This window comes from Dasypus novemcinctus, chromosome 14 (genome assembly GCF_030445035.2).
Source record: "Dasypus novemcinctus isolate mDasNov1 chromosome 14, mDasNov1.1.hap2, whole genome shotgun sequence".
Classification (NCBI taxonomy): Eukaryota; Metazoa; Chordata; class Mammalia; order Cingulata; family Dasypodidae; genus Dasypus; species Dasypus novemcinctus.
Window position 1 is genome coordinate 86,832,600 of NC_080686.1, and position 13,091 is coordinate 86,845,690.

Here is a 13,091-nt window from a genome sequence, read left to right on the forward strand (position 1 = left end):
CCCCGTCAGCCTCTGGGGAGAACGTTTCCCTGCAGCCATCTCTCTGTGGGTTGTTTGTCCAGTACTCCTCTTTTTTCTTTTAAATTGTATTCCTGCCCCCACTTCCCTCCTCTCCTCAGTTCTGAAACTCCACCAATTAAACAAAACGAAGCAAAAACCTGAAACCGCCCTCTGGTCGTGATGGTTTTTAAGCCCCGGCTGGGCCGATGCTTCCCGAGTGGCCGCTGTGCTAAAGCCGGGCACTGCCGAGCCCCCACCGGGGTGTCACAGTCTGCCAAGACACCTCGCCCGGAGCATCTAGGGGACGGCAGGGCCTGCAGAGGGCGGGTGGAGAACGCTCCACAGCCCAGTTCTCCTCAGGCCTGCCCTGCCCGTGCCTGCAGCTCAGCCCTGGTGGAGAGGGGAGACCGAGGCCTCCTGCTCCTAGTCCCCTGACCACTCCCTCGGCCAGTTTACCCTGGCACTGGCCTTAAGGCTGCTCACAAACACCCTTTCTCTGCTCCTGGATACCTCGTGGCGAGGTCACATCCTGCCACGTTAGCGGAGCCACGTGGGTGCAGATGCTCTGCCAGCCTGGGCGCACCACGTCCCGGGAAGGGGCGCCTAAGTGGCTGCCACAACAGAGCCTCCCCCCACAGCGCCAACCCGCAGCCAAAACTAAGCCTTTGTTGAAGTCACGGAGCTTTTGGAGTTTACTGTCCCGTGACCCAGCCTGTCCTGACAGACACGTCCACTCCCTTGAGGCTGGGTGGCTCGTCGGCAAGAGTAACTTCCCAAGGCCCGAGCTGGCCCTCTCTTCCAGAGAGCATCTCGGCCAGGACCCCTGGGGCGGCCGAAAGCCAGCACAAGCCCTTCTCCACTCGGACCCACCGGGGTTGGTGTCACCCGATCTGCAGCTCCGCTCTGGGCCATCGCCGCCCCCTCCCTCCTTGGCAGGAGCCTGCTTGCTGGCTGCCACCCTTAAGCCCACAGGGTGACGTTCAGCACCAGCCCTGGGCCCCTCCCCCGGGCCAGGCGCGGGATCAGCCACAGGCAACACAAAGATACCAGACGCACATCTGCCCCGCAGGGCGCCAGAGCCCCTGGGGACGCGGGCACGCCCGCAGCCACGCAGGGCAGCAGCTCCCGCGGGGGACGGCAGCTTCAGGGGCACGCGGGGCTGCCTTCACGCTCCCTCCCACTCACCCCGGCCCCCTCTCGGAGCCGGGGAGGAAGGGGGTCCTCTTGGGCACTGCTGGCCTGTCAGAAAAGTGCCAGCGACGTCTCCAAATGCTCCATTTTCTGGACTTGACCCAGGAAGCTGTTGGACACAGGGAACCGGTTGCTCACACTCTCAGCTTCCTCCTCCAGAGCGTGTGTCAGAGAATCCACCATCGGATGCGAATGGAGGTACTGCAGACGCGCGTGTGTGAGTGCAAGCACCACCCCCTTCACGCCGCTGTTCACCGAGGTCTGAGATGGACCTGGTGCCTCTCAAGGTGCTCCACCCTCCTGCAGGGGAGAGTCACGGCGCCCAGGCCGTGCTGATTCCCGAGGACCACAGCCCGAGGGGGCGGAAGCCGGGGGCCCCGCGTGACTGCGCAGCGTGCGTGGGGCCAGGGCCCGTGGGGGCTGGTCCAGCCTGTTTGCCAGGCGCTGTGCACAAAAGCACTGTCTACACCCCCTGCCCCGGGTCGAGCAAGGGGGGACACTTGCAAACTCACACGACGACGCACTCCGGGCTTTGAGAACAGAGATTTTTCGGGCCCTTCCATGAAACGGTTGCTCATGAAGAACCCCCGACTGCTGGAGCCGCTTTCCCCCCGTCTACCCTGAAAGGCACCAGCCGGGCCTCTCCCGCCACCTCTTCAGGAATGGAGAGGCTCCGTGGAACGGGAAAGGAGAGCCTGGGGCCCAGGGAGGCGCTGCTCTCCAAGGCGGCAGCCAAGAGGAAAAGGAACGAGGAGAAAAGCCCCGGCATTGGAAGGCTCCAGGTTTGAAAGGGCAGGGGAGTCATCGGGGCCAGGGCACGGGGCCCCCCAGCGCGATCTGTCCCCAGACGGCCCCCACTCCCGCTGTTCGCCTTCCCTCCCCGAAGCTCCTGATGAGCTGCAGATCCCTCTCCAGCTCTCTGCCAGACGACTGACAGCTGAGTCATCCCGGCCTGGCTGCCTCGGATCCAGCGTGCGTGTCACCGCCCGCACAGCCAGCGCCCTGCCCCCGACCTGGCCTCGAGCACGGCCGCCCTGACGTGGAAGTGCCCAGGGCTGCTGCCCGACCTCTTCTCCCCGTCTCCTCCCGGGGCGGCCCGGCCGGCGGCGACGAGGCAGATCGGGAGCGCGGGCGCTGGAGGGCTGGCGCGGGTGCAGCCCCGGGCGGCGGCCAGTGCGCCTCTTCCTGGCCTTGCAGCCAAGAGGGCGGTGGCTGGCCCCGGGGAGGTCAGCCTGGGTTCCAACTCCGCGAGGGCCTGACTGTACACTTGGACTTTTTTTTTTTTTTCGGAAAAAAATAAAAAGTGTGTTGAAATGTATTAGAATCAGAACCTGTACAAAAATAAAATAAAACATAACAAGTGACTCAAGGTCAGAAGAGCTTGTCAAGGCCTTTTCTCTCTTGCCATCATCAGAGGGCTCTGGGTCATCAGCCGGGTGTGGGGAGGAAGGAAACACGGGAGCGACAGGCCTTCACCAGACTCGGGCCTCGGGCCCTGGCCCCGCCACGGAGGCGGCCGGGAGGGATTACAGGAGTGGGGGGCGAGGGTGGCCGATGGCCCCCTGGGCGGCTGGGGCCTGCACGGGAAAATGTGGAGGCAGAGGCAGCGGGCAGGGCGGCCAGTGGAGAGCGCCGGGCCGGCAGGAGCCGTGTGGGGCCCCCGCAGGCCCACGGCAGCCTCCGCGGTGGTTAGACTGCCCAGAGCACCCAGCTCGGGGGAGACGAGCCGGACCTCAGGGCCCGAGAGCCCGCGGGTGTAGGAAGCCTGGCGCAGTGTCGCAGCCTCTGGGCCTGCCTCGGAGCTGCCAGCAGAGGGAAGGCAGGAGAGGGAAGACACCGCGTTTTGCTCCCTGACGAGAGATGGCCTGCGCCAGGCAGGGTCTGCGGAGAACGACGTCCCCCTCCTCGCCTGGGCTGGTGAGAGCTGCCTCTGGCTTCGACGAGCCTGAAGGAATGACACGATCACTGCATGGAGCAAAAGGAAACCGGGGAGGAAGACGAGCCCGTCAGGAGAGACAGGAGCCTCCCGCAGGGAAGCTGGGCCGCGCTGCCCCTGTGAGGACGGCCTCAGTGGAGCCCGGAGTCTGAAGGCAATGACTGGGGGAGGCGGAGGAGAAATGGCTTTTCTGGTCAGCACCAATGGGATGGGAGGCGCTGGTGAGGGGATGGCAGGTCGGCAACTCACTGAAGGTAGAGAGGGGAGGAAATGAGCCTGACGCAGGCCTGGTGAGTGCCAGCTGCCCCAGCCCGCCCCAGTGGCAGCGGTGGCCGGGGACCAGACCTCTCACTCTGAAATCTTCTTGGTGGCTGCCTCCATTCAGCATGAGGAGGACACTCCTGTCCAACCAGCTGCTGCTCCACCTCCTGTGCCAAGGGGGACGAGTGGCTTCAAGGGGCTTCTTGACGTTGGTAACCGCTGTCTCCACCTGCTGCTGAGGTGGGCGCATTTCTCTTTGCACTGGCTGGCTCTCAAAACTTGCTGCTCGATACCTAACAGAACTGCTTTGCAGCCATCACACCATTCCTGCAAGGTCTTAACGAGATTTTTTATCTCCCCCCCTTGCAGTTGTTTGTGCTCACTGTCTGCTCTCTCTGTTCATTCACTGTATGTTCTTCCATGTCTGCTTGTCTTTTTTTTTTCTTCTTCTCGTCTTTCTCTTTAGGAGGCACCGGGAACAGTCCTGGAACCTCCAGTGTGGGAGAGAGGCGCTCAGTTGGTGGAGCCACCCCATCTCCCTGGTCTGTTGCGTCTCTCACTGTCTCTCCTCCGTGTCTCCCTTTGTTGCATCATCTTGCTGTGCCAGCTCTCTGCAGCACGCACCATCAGCTCTCTGAAGCGTGGGCCAGCTTACCCTCACCAGAAAAGCCTAGGAATCAAACCTGGGGCCTCACATATGGCAGATGGGAGCCCAATTGCTTGAGCCACATCCGTTTCTCTTTAACAAGATTATTGATATCCTTCTTTCAGATTTCATTGCCAATGCAGAAATCCACTTTTTTTTAATCTTTATTTTCTACCTGTCCCTGTTGGAATATTTTTGGAGCAGACTTTGGAGCTAACATTTGGAGTCCAAAATGTTGTTTAAAAGTTGCAACTTTTTGTTATGAATATAAAAATCCCATAAATGAGTCTTTCATCACAGTATGCATACAAAAGTTTTTAAGTCCAATAAAATACCAGCCAGATGAGATGGAAAGAGGAGCTTCCAAAAGTTTTACAGACCTTTAATTAGCATCAGGTTTTCCAGCAACAAACTCAAGGTGAATGTCATTATGGAGGACATTGAACAAGACTGTTGATCAAGCCAATGATAACATGAGGGAAATGTTCAATTATGGAGCAAAAGAAATGCACTTTTTAAAATAAGATTTATTTATTCCCCTCACCCTCATTGTTGGCAGTCACTGTCTGCTCTCTGTGTCTGTTCGTTGTGTGCTCTCTGTGTCTGCTCACCTTTTTTTAGGAGGCACTGGAAACTGAACCTGGGACCTCCCATGTGGGAGGGAGGCACCCAATCTCTTGAGCCACCTCTGCTCCCTGCTTGTTGTGTCTCTCATTGTCTTTCCTCATTGTGTCATCTCATTGCATCATCTTGTTGTGTCATCTCACTGTGCCAGCCAGTCACATCAGCTTGCTGTCTTGCTCATCTTTTTTAGGAGGCACTGGGAACCAAACCTGGGACCTCCCATGTGGTAGGCAGGTGCCCAACTGCGTGAGCCACTTCTGCTTTCCAGAAATGCACTGCTAATGGCCGGTTCCACTGGTCCAACTTGCCCTGGATGATGTCAGTATAGATAAACTCTTCTAGTTCCTGGAGATTCTGCATCTCTAGGTCCTTCAACACCATGGAGTAGGGGACACACTTCATCCTTGAGGCCAAGCTCATGATGGCTGGATGTTTCCGATTGTTCTGCTGACCTGTGCTTACTTCTGGCAGGCTCTCCTTATTGGCTGTGTGATCTGGATAGGTTCCACAGGCAAACAGGTTCTGTAACTGCAAATAAGCAGCACTATCTTCTTTGGCAAGCTCTGCACATTGGCCAGTCCCAACAGTTCTCTGAAGACATGTACTCCAGGAGCCTTGACTTCTGAGCAGCGAGAGCTGAACCACTAGGACCTTTGGCTAGTAAAAGAAACTGTTCCAGGAGGTTACTGGATGGTTTCTGTCCACCTGCCATTCTCTTGGATCTGTCTGTGCTGCCACTGTGTCCCTTTTTTTGCTGGCTCGGCCTCCCAGCGCCTGCCCGCAGGTTGTCAGGCGTCCAGATCAGCCCAGCATCCCTGACTCTGCGCTTTTATCCATGCATTTGGCCTCCTCCGGGCCAGGGCTGAGCAGGCGATGTGAGCTGACACAGACAGCTGACAGGGCAGCCTGAAGGGTCTTGCTGCCGCTGGGGTTTGCATTTCCCTGATCGGGTTTGTCGGGTTTGAGAGAGAATGACAGGAAGAATGACGGGGCAGGAAAGGCCTCCTGGAGGGGAAGCGTGGTTGCTGAGACACGAAGGCGAGGAGTCAGCTGGGTAGAAAGGGTCAGCAGGACCTTCCTGGAGTGCTCCTTCCTGGAGGTTCTAGGAGACACTCTGCTCCCTTGCCTTTTCCAGCTTCTAGAGGCTGCCCACATTCCTTGGCTCATGCCCCTTCTGCCATCTTCAAAGCCAGCAGCCTGGCCTTTCTCTGCCCCTGCTTCTGTCATCACATCTCTCTCTCTGACTCACTCCTGCTTCCCTCTTCCATTTTGAAGGACCCTTGTGATTATACTGCATCCACCTGTATAATCCAGGATACTCTCCCTATCTCAAGATCAGCTGATTTGTCACCTTGATTCCCTTTGCCATACAAGGTAGCGCCTTCACAGGTTCTGGGGATTGGGGTATCAACATCCTGCGGGGGAGCTGTTCTACTTCCATTCTCTAGGTGTCTCATGGAGGCCTCAGGCAAGAATGTAGCTGCACCTTGAGAATAGACAGGGCCTAGAACCAGGAAGTGGCCCTTTCTGGGTCCTACCACTTTTTTCTCTCTCTGCAGACTTGTTCTTTCTGCTCCTTGGTCCACTTGGCAAGACATGGCCACCCAGCTTTTAAATTTGTTCATTTCAGGCACATGGATAGTATCTTTCATTTTGAAACCTCCAGGAGAGACTCTGACTGGCCCAGTGTGGGCTGGGCAAACCCCACTCTCTTCTCCCATTAGTTAGAGTCACTGAGTACAAACATGGTGGCCAGGTAGCCCCCCCACCCCGGGGATGAGGGGGATTTCCTAGAGGAGGGGACAGAGCACATGAAGTCTCTATGTGTTAAAGAGGGAGAGAAGGGAGAAAAGGGTAAGGAAGGGTGAGGAAGCAGACAAATGCCTGTCCTCTTTTTCTCCTGATCTCTTTAGCATGTGTTCCCAGACGGACACAGTTCTATTGAGAAGAGGTGGCTTGGGCCGCCACCTATTAGGATTGTTATTGTACAGACTCTGGGAACATTCACTTCAGCTTCTGGCTGCACCGCAGCAGCTCAGCTGGGTCCGAAGCACTCACCTAAGGCCCGTTAGCAAGAGACCAGGGCCAGGCACAGAGGAAGGAGCCGGGGTGCGCGTCTGGCACTGGCTTCACTGCACGCTCGGCCACACTGTCGGAGCTTGGATCATCCTCTCTGGTTGGTTGTTTTATGATTAAGACCTGAGAAAGTAGTGTGCAAACTGCTTTCGTAGGTTGAATTCAGAGGCACTAGAAAGCTATTTAAAACAATCTCTTACCATACATGGTAACCTTGGATTTGTTTAAAAGAATTGTACTCAAGGTTTTCCCAAAACAAAGCACATCTTTGCTGATACGTGGTACTGCCCAGGTAGGCAGGGAACACCTCTGCACTGGCAGTGGGGCTCTCCAGGGACAGGCCCCCCGTCTTCTGGCTCACCATGCTTCACGTTGTCTCTGCCAGTGTCGAAGGCTCCAGGGAGACAGCAGCTGGCAGAAGTCCTATCACATGTGAGGCCAAGATCCATCATAAAGGGGCAAACCGGAGACATGGCCATGGAGCTTATGATCCAGCAGGGAGGCGGTATACAGTGAATTATTTCATCGTTATTCCAATAAGCACTTGGAGAGAAAAAAAAGCACAGGGTGATGGGATAACATTTCAAGGTAGACCCAAGCAAGTCTGGCGATCAGGGACACCTTCATCTGAGTGACCTCTGAGCTGCGATTGGTAGGACAGGCAAATGTTGCTGGTAGGGTTGAGGGGTAGGGGACTGCAGGGGAGAAGGTTCTCAGTGGAGAAAACTAGATGTGCAAAGGGCTAGGGCGGGAGGGAGCCTGAAGAATCCAAGGACGGGAGAGGAAGCCAGAGCAGCCCCAGTCCTAAAGGGAGCAGCGTGAGCTGAGGCTGGAGTGGGCCAGGGCTGGATCTGGGAAATCCTAAAGGATTTTGAGAACAATCTTTATTTTTATCAGATCCCTTTGGCTAGAGCATGCAGCCTGGATTGGAGGAGTGTAATAGTATAAAGGACAAAGGACTCTCACCTGCTCAAATACTTAAAGATCCTCCCTTGCGAGAAAATGTTGAGAGCAGGCTTTTGGAGAATGCGAGAGGCAAGATTGCCAGGAATTTCCCTTTGGCCCCAGCCCATTCACCTGGAGTGTGGACAGTCACATCTGTGGTACACATTTGTTCAATTTCTGAGTGATTCATTCATTGACAAGAGGGTGGTGGTATCTGAATAGGCAGACCTGAAGATTTTTCCTTAGTTAGAATCATAGTTCAATTAATTACCTTCGCCATCTGTATTAGTCAGCCAAAGAGGTGCTGATGCAAAGTACCAGAAATCTGTTGGCTTTTCTAAAGAGTATTTACTTGGGATAAAAGCTTATCAGGTTACATGTGCTCACTTTGGCAGCACATATACTAAAATTGGAACAATACAGAGAAGATTAGCATGGCCCCTGCGCAAGGATGACATGCAAATTTGGGAAGAGTTTCATATTTTTCTTGGAATAAATTTACTGATGCACATTCAAAAAAAAAAAAGCTTACAGGTTACAAGGCCCTAAAGGGTCCAACTCAAGTTACCGTAAGAGGTTCTTTCTTACCAAAGTCAGTTGCCACATGTTGAAGCAAGATGGTGGGCCTGGTCTCTCCTTCCTTCTTCTTCTTCAGGCTTCATGGATCCAGCTTCTTCCAATCTCAGCTATAGGCTGGCATAGGGCTTGTTTCTTTCTGGGCTTCCTCAGCTCAACTTCTCTGTTCTTTTCAGGTATAAGCTATCAGGCAAATGACTCATCTCTCTTCCCAGGGCACAGGATCAAAGTTATCTCCTCTGCTGTGTCTATGGAGCTCTCTTTCTTCTTCTGTGTGTCTTCTTATGTGAGTGTCTGTTTATATAGCCCACCAAGGAGGGACAGGGAGATGACTTAAACTGATTTACACCCTGCTGATGTGGTTGAATCAAAGTCCTGATCTTAACATAATTTAATCAAAGATATCTCAGCTGAATCAAATACAATCAAAGGGGCTCACACCCAGAGGAACAGACCAGTTTACAAACATAAGCTCTTTTTTGGCATTCATAAATAATCTCAAACTGCCATACCATCTGTGCTGGAAATGACCATGAAGACTTCTGTGTGATGACACGCAGAGGTGTCCAGCCTTCCCCAATCTCTTTGCTACCCTCCGTTACAGCCGAGGCATCAGAGTTCAGGAGGCTGGGTTCTCTCACCTCAGTACACTGCTACCAGGAAAGTAAAGTGGGGCGGGAGTGAAGATGTGAGCAAGATTTGTGAAGCCCACTCAGGCAGTTCAGGACAGTCTAGACAGTAAGTCTGGAAGTCCAGATGGTTAAAAGCTAAAAGCCTGGGCAGAGTTGGCAGTTGGACTAGTTTGGAGACCTGAGGCTGAGAGAGGCTAGGGGAGAAAAGAACTTTTCCAGCGGGCCTAGATGTGTGGGAGAAAGGGGTATAGCTCTGTAAAAAAAATTAGGCAAGGCTTTCAGAATGCCCCAGCACTGTATCGGATCTATGGAGTGTTAGCCTTTTGTGCCAACAAAATAAGAGGCTGGCCAATTAATTCAGAAATTCTGTTCAACAAGTATTTATTGAGATGCCAGGATTCTGAAGCCACAGGATTCTAATATGAATCCTAACAGTCTCTGATTTTAGTTTCAAGTCTATCATGGAAAACAAGCAGACAATTTCAATACAGAATAATAAGGATTTATATGGGAGTGAAAGGGCAGTAAAGGAAAACAAAATGGGGAGACTTAACACCAGATAGGGCTTAGGAAGACTTCTGAGGAGCTAAATTTAAGCTGGGAACTGGAAGGTGCATGTGAATTCGCCATACGGTGGCGGATAGGGCAAGGTTCCAGACGCAGTGCTACATGTGTAAAGGCCTAAAGGCGAAAGGTCGGGGGCACTAAAGGTGGGGAACAGTGGAAAATGAAGCTCTAGGTAGGTATCTGAGGGGCTCGACAAGCCACATTAGAGTTTGAACTCTATCGGGACAGCAATCCACAATTAGAACATAAACCCCGTGATAACCAGTGTGTCCTTAGCAACTGCACAATGCTTGGCACATAACAGGAGTTCAAACAGATTAAATGGACTGATGGATAGCAGGGAAAATTTTAGGTTGTATACATGTTACCAGAGTAAAATTGAGTGGATGGTTGGCAATGGGGAGTTGTTAGGGATTTTCATAATTTTAATAGTTCCTAATTATGAAACTATTCTGAAATTATGCAATGTCTATTAATCATGCAAAATCTTTGATTTCACATTAAGAGATATAAGAATAAACTTGCTGTTCATGCTAGCAAACTTACTCATACTAAAAAAGTAAGCAAAATATAAACAAAATCAGATCTTTCCAGAAATAAAAAAATGAAAACAAAACAAAACAAAAACCAAGAAGATAAAAATCAAAACAAAAAACAAACCAAAAACAGTAAAAAAAAAAAAAATTTACATCTTCCCTGGTTTGGGAAGGGTAGGGGAAAGGGAGAAGTGAGCAGGAAGACCATGCAAGAGAAATCCTGATGAAGTCACATTTTGCTGGAATTTTCTCACCTCTGCTGGGAAAAATCAAATATAAGCTGTGCATTTGATAAGGTTTCAGGGTTTTTAAAAAAAATATTTCAGACATTTAAATACATGCTAGATGCTATCATTTCCATTATTGTCATTATTATTCTTGAGTTGTGCTAAAGCTGGGGTAGTCCAAGTATAATTCTCTGGCCTTTTCTCTTTACTGTAAAATCATCACATAAGGATCTGCTGCTCACTGGTATATTACTTCTTTTTTTTTTTTTTTTGAGGTACCAGGGGCTAGAGATTCAACTTGGGAACTGGTATGTGGGAAGCTAGTGCTCAACCAGTAAGCCACATTGGTTCCCCTCAGTCGTTTTCATTTGTTTTGCTTGTTCTCTGTTTTTGTTTTTTTTTAGGAGGCACCGGAAACTTAACCCGGGACTTCCCATGTGGGAAGCAGGCACTCAACCACTTGAGGCACAACCACTCCATTATATATCACTTTCTAATGCATCTGGTGGAGTCATAGCATCTCACATTAAAAATTACGAGTTGTCCATGCACAGCCTGCTTAATAATTTCAGGGTTCAGCTGACTGACACAGGGACAGAGACAAAAATTCAGGTAAAAACAGGAAGCACTTCAGAAATAGAGCACAATCTGACCAGCGATGAGTTAAATTTGTGCTGCTTAAAAGCCTCAGGCCTCAGATCAAAGTACTTTCAGGAAATGTGGAGTCAAATTGAGGGTACCAACCAAGGGTAGAAGAAAGCAGAGGCAGAGAATCATACAGTATTGGCATCCCACAACATTCTTATTTGTCCATCTTTTTATAAAGCTTTCTTGGCCAGCACTTGTCTCTGTGCCTTATCCAAGAGCAACCCAAATCTTCATCCAGGATGATTCTGAGCTGTCTCTATGTCCTTGTCAAACCATGGTTGCTGCATTTGTACTTGGCACCAGTGTCTGCTAAAACAAGGCTGAATGACATTTCACTAACTAGGGTTATTACTTCTTGCTAGTACAAAGGCACTTATGGAAACTAGAGTGTGCCTACTTTAGAGGGGAGTCATTTTGTTACTGTTTGAGCAGCCCATTGGCTGAAGCATGTTAATTGTGGACACTGTGGCATTTTTTTTCTTTTTCTTCCTTTTATTATCTGCACGGATCCTTGCTGATCTCTTTTTTATTTTTGAAGGAGCTTTTATTTCCCTAGAGCTGTTTAATTAATATTTTAAGTTTGAATGTGTGGTTTCTTTATCATCTTTCTTCAAAATCTTGAACTAAGTGTTGTAACTTGAGGATTGCTGTGGACTTCCAGCTTATTTTTTGCTTCTGAACGTCTGATATTGTAGATTATAGATCATAAACAAAACAGGTGGTGTCTGTATTAAGGCCTAACTCTGAATATCCCTGAAAAGTGGTTTCTAATTGGTGCCAGACATTTGTGAAAGATTCATCATGCCCTTGTCAACAGGATTTTATTATTCCCAGTCCACATGAGGGTAGACATCTTTAGGATCAGTCTCCAAAAGTTTTGTTTTTTCCCATTTCTGGGGTTTCAGAAAAAATCCAGAGGGGTGAAATTCCAGATCACATGGTAAGTGGGATCTGTTTGGATTATTTTAAAATTTCAGTGTTCATAAAGGAGCTCATTCATCCCAGATAATTCATCAAATAAGGTAACGACCTTTCATATTTGAAGAGGTTGTTATAGTCTATGATTATCCTTTGCGTGGCTGAAAGGATAGGACAATCACCCGGTGAGACAATGCTTCATGGGTCTCTTGTGTTTCTGCACAAAATGCTCTTTGTTCCAGACTATCTTTTCAAGGATGTCTGTATAGCAAACAGCCCTTAAAAAGAGAGATAGGGTCTAACCTCTGGAGCAAGGAGCAAACATGCTTAATGCCCATTATAAAAGATTTGGGTTTCCTACGCTCTGGGTTCCTCTCCAGCAATGCACCCCCCTGCACATGCAGGCATGCATTTGCACCCATCTGAGCCACACTCTTGGGACTTGGGGGCAAGATGAACTGATGCAAATATGCCAAAACTCATACCACGTGCTAGGCCATGACTATTAAGTCCTTTGTCTCTGATCCAGGAGTCACACATCTTCTACAAGCATCCACGGAGCTGTGGCATGCTAACTTGTTAGCTGGCAAGTAGGGTAAAATCTCAGACTCTTCATAGTTTTTGACACATCATTTTTAGAAATATTTTCCTGTCACATTACAGCATTCTTGGTCATCCCTGATTTACCTAAACAAGGTAGACTGTTACACAGCTCATTATTGTACAGCAACTGCTTTTTTAAAGATTTATTTATTTGTTTCTCTCCCTTCCCCTCCCCTCCCAGCCCCAGTTGTCTGTTCTCTATGTCTATTTGCTGTGTATTTTTCTTTGTCCGCGTCTGTTGTTGTCAGTGGCACGGGAATCTGTGTTTCTTTTTGTTGCATCATCTTGTTGTGTCAGCTCTCCGTGTGTGCGGTGCCATTCCTGGGCAGCTCTCCTTACAGGGCACACTCCTTGCGCGTGGGGCTCCCCTATGTGGGGGACACCCCTGTGTGGCACGGCACTCCTTGTGCGCATCAGCACTGTGCATGGGCCAACTCCACACGGGTCAAGGAGGCCTGGGGTTTGAACCGCGGACCTCCCATGAGGTAGACGGACGCCCTAACCACTGGGCCAAGTCCGCTTCCCGCAACTCTTTCTTAAAAGACCACAAAATCTAAAAGTCTCTTTTATATACTTTTCTAACCAGTAACTTACATAAAGGGTTAGTAGGAATCAAAAAGTCCTAGGATACAGATCTTAGAAGTGAATATCAAACATCTGTTAAAGAAAACAAACAAAAAATGAATACACTGAAGGCAGTAAAAA

General features: G+C 50.4%; 1 non-coding gene across 1 annotated transcript; it reads left to right on the forward strand.

The window, feature by feature from the left end:
- Nucleotides 1–8,058: 8,058 nt before the first annotated feature.
- Nucleotides 8,059–8,165, forward strand: LOC111761522 (U6 spliceosomal RNA). Its single transcript, XR_002794866.1, has one exon. It is a non-coding gene; the product is annotated as a U6 spliceosomal RNA (small nuclear RNA).
- Nucleotides 8,166–13,091: the final 4,926 nt, after the last annotated feature.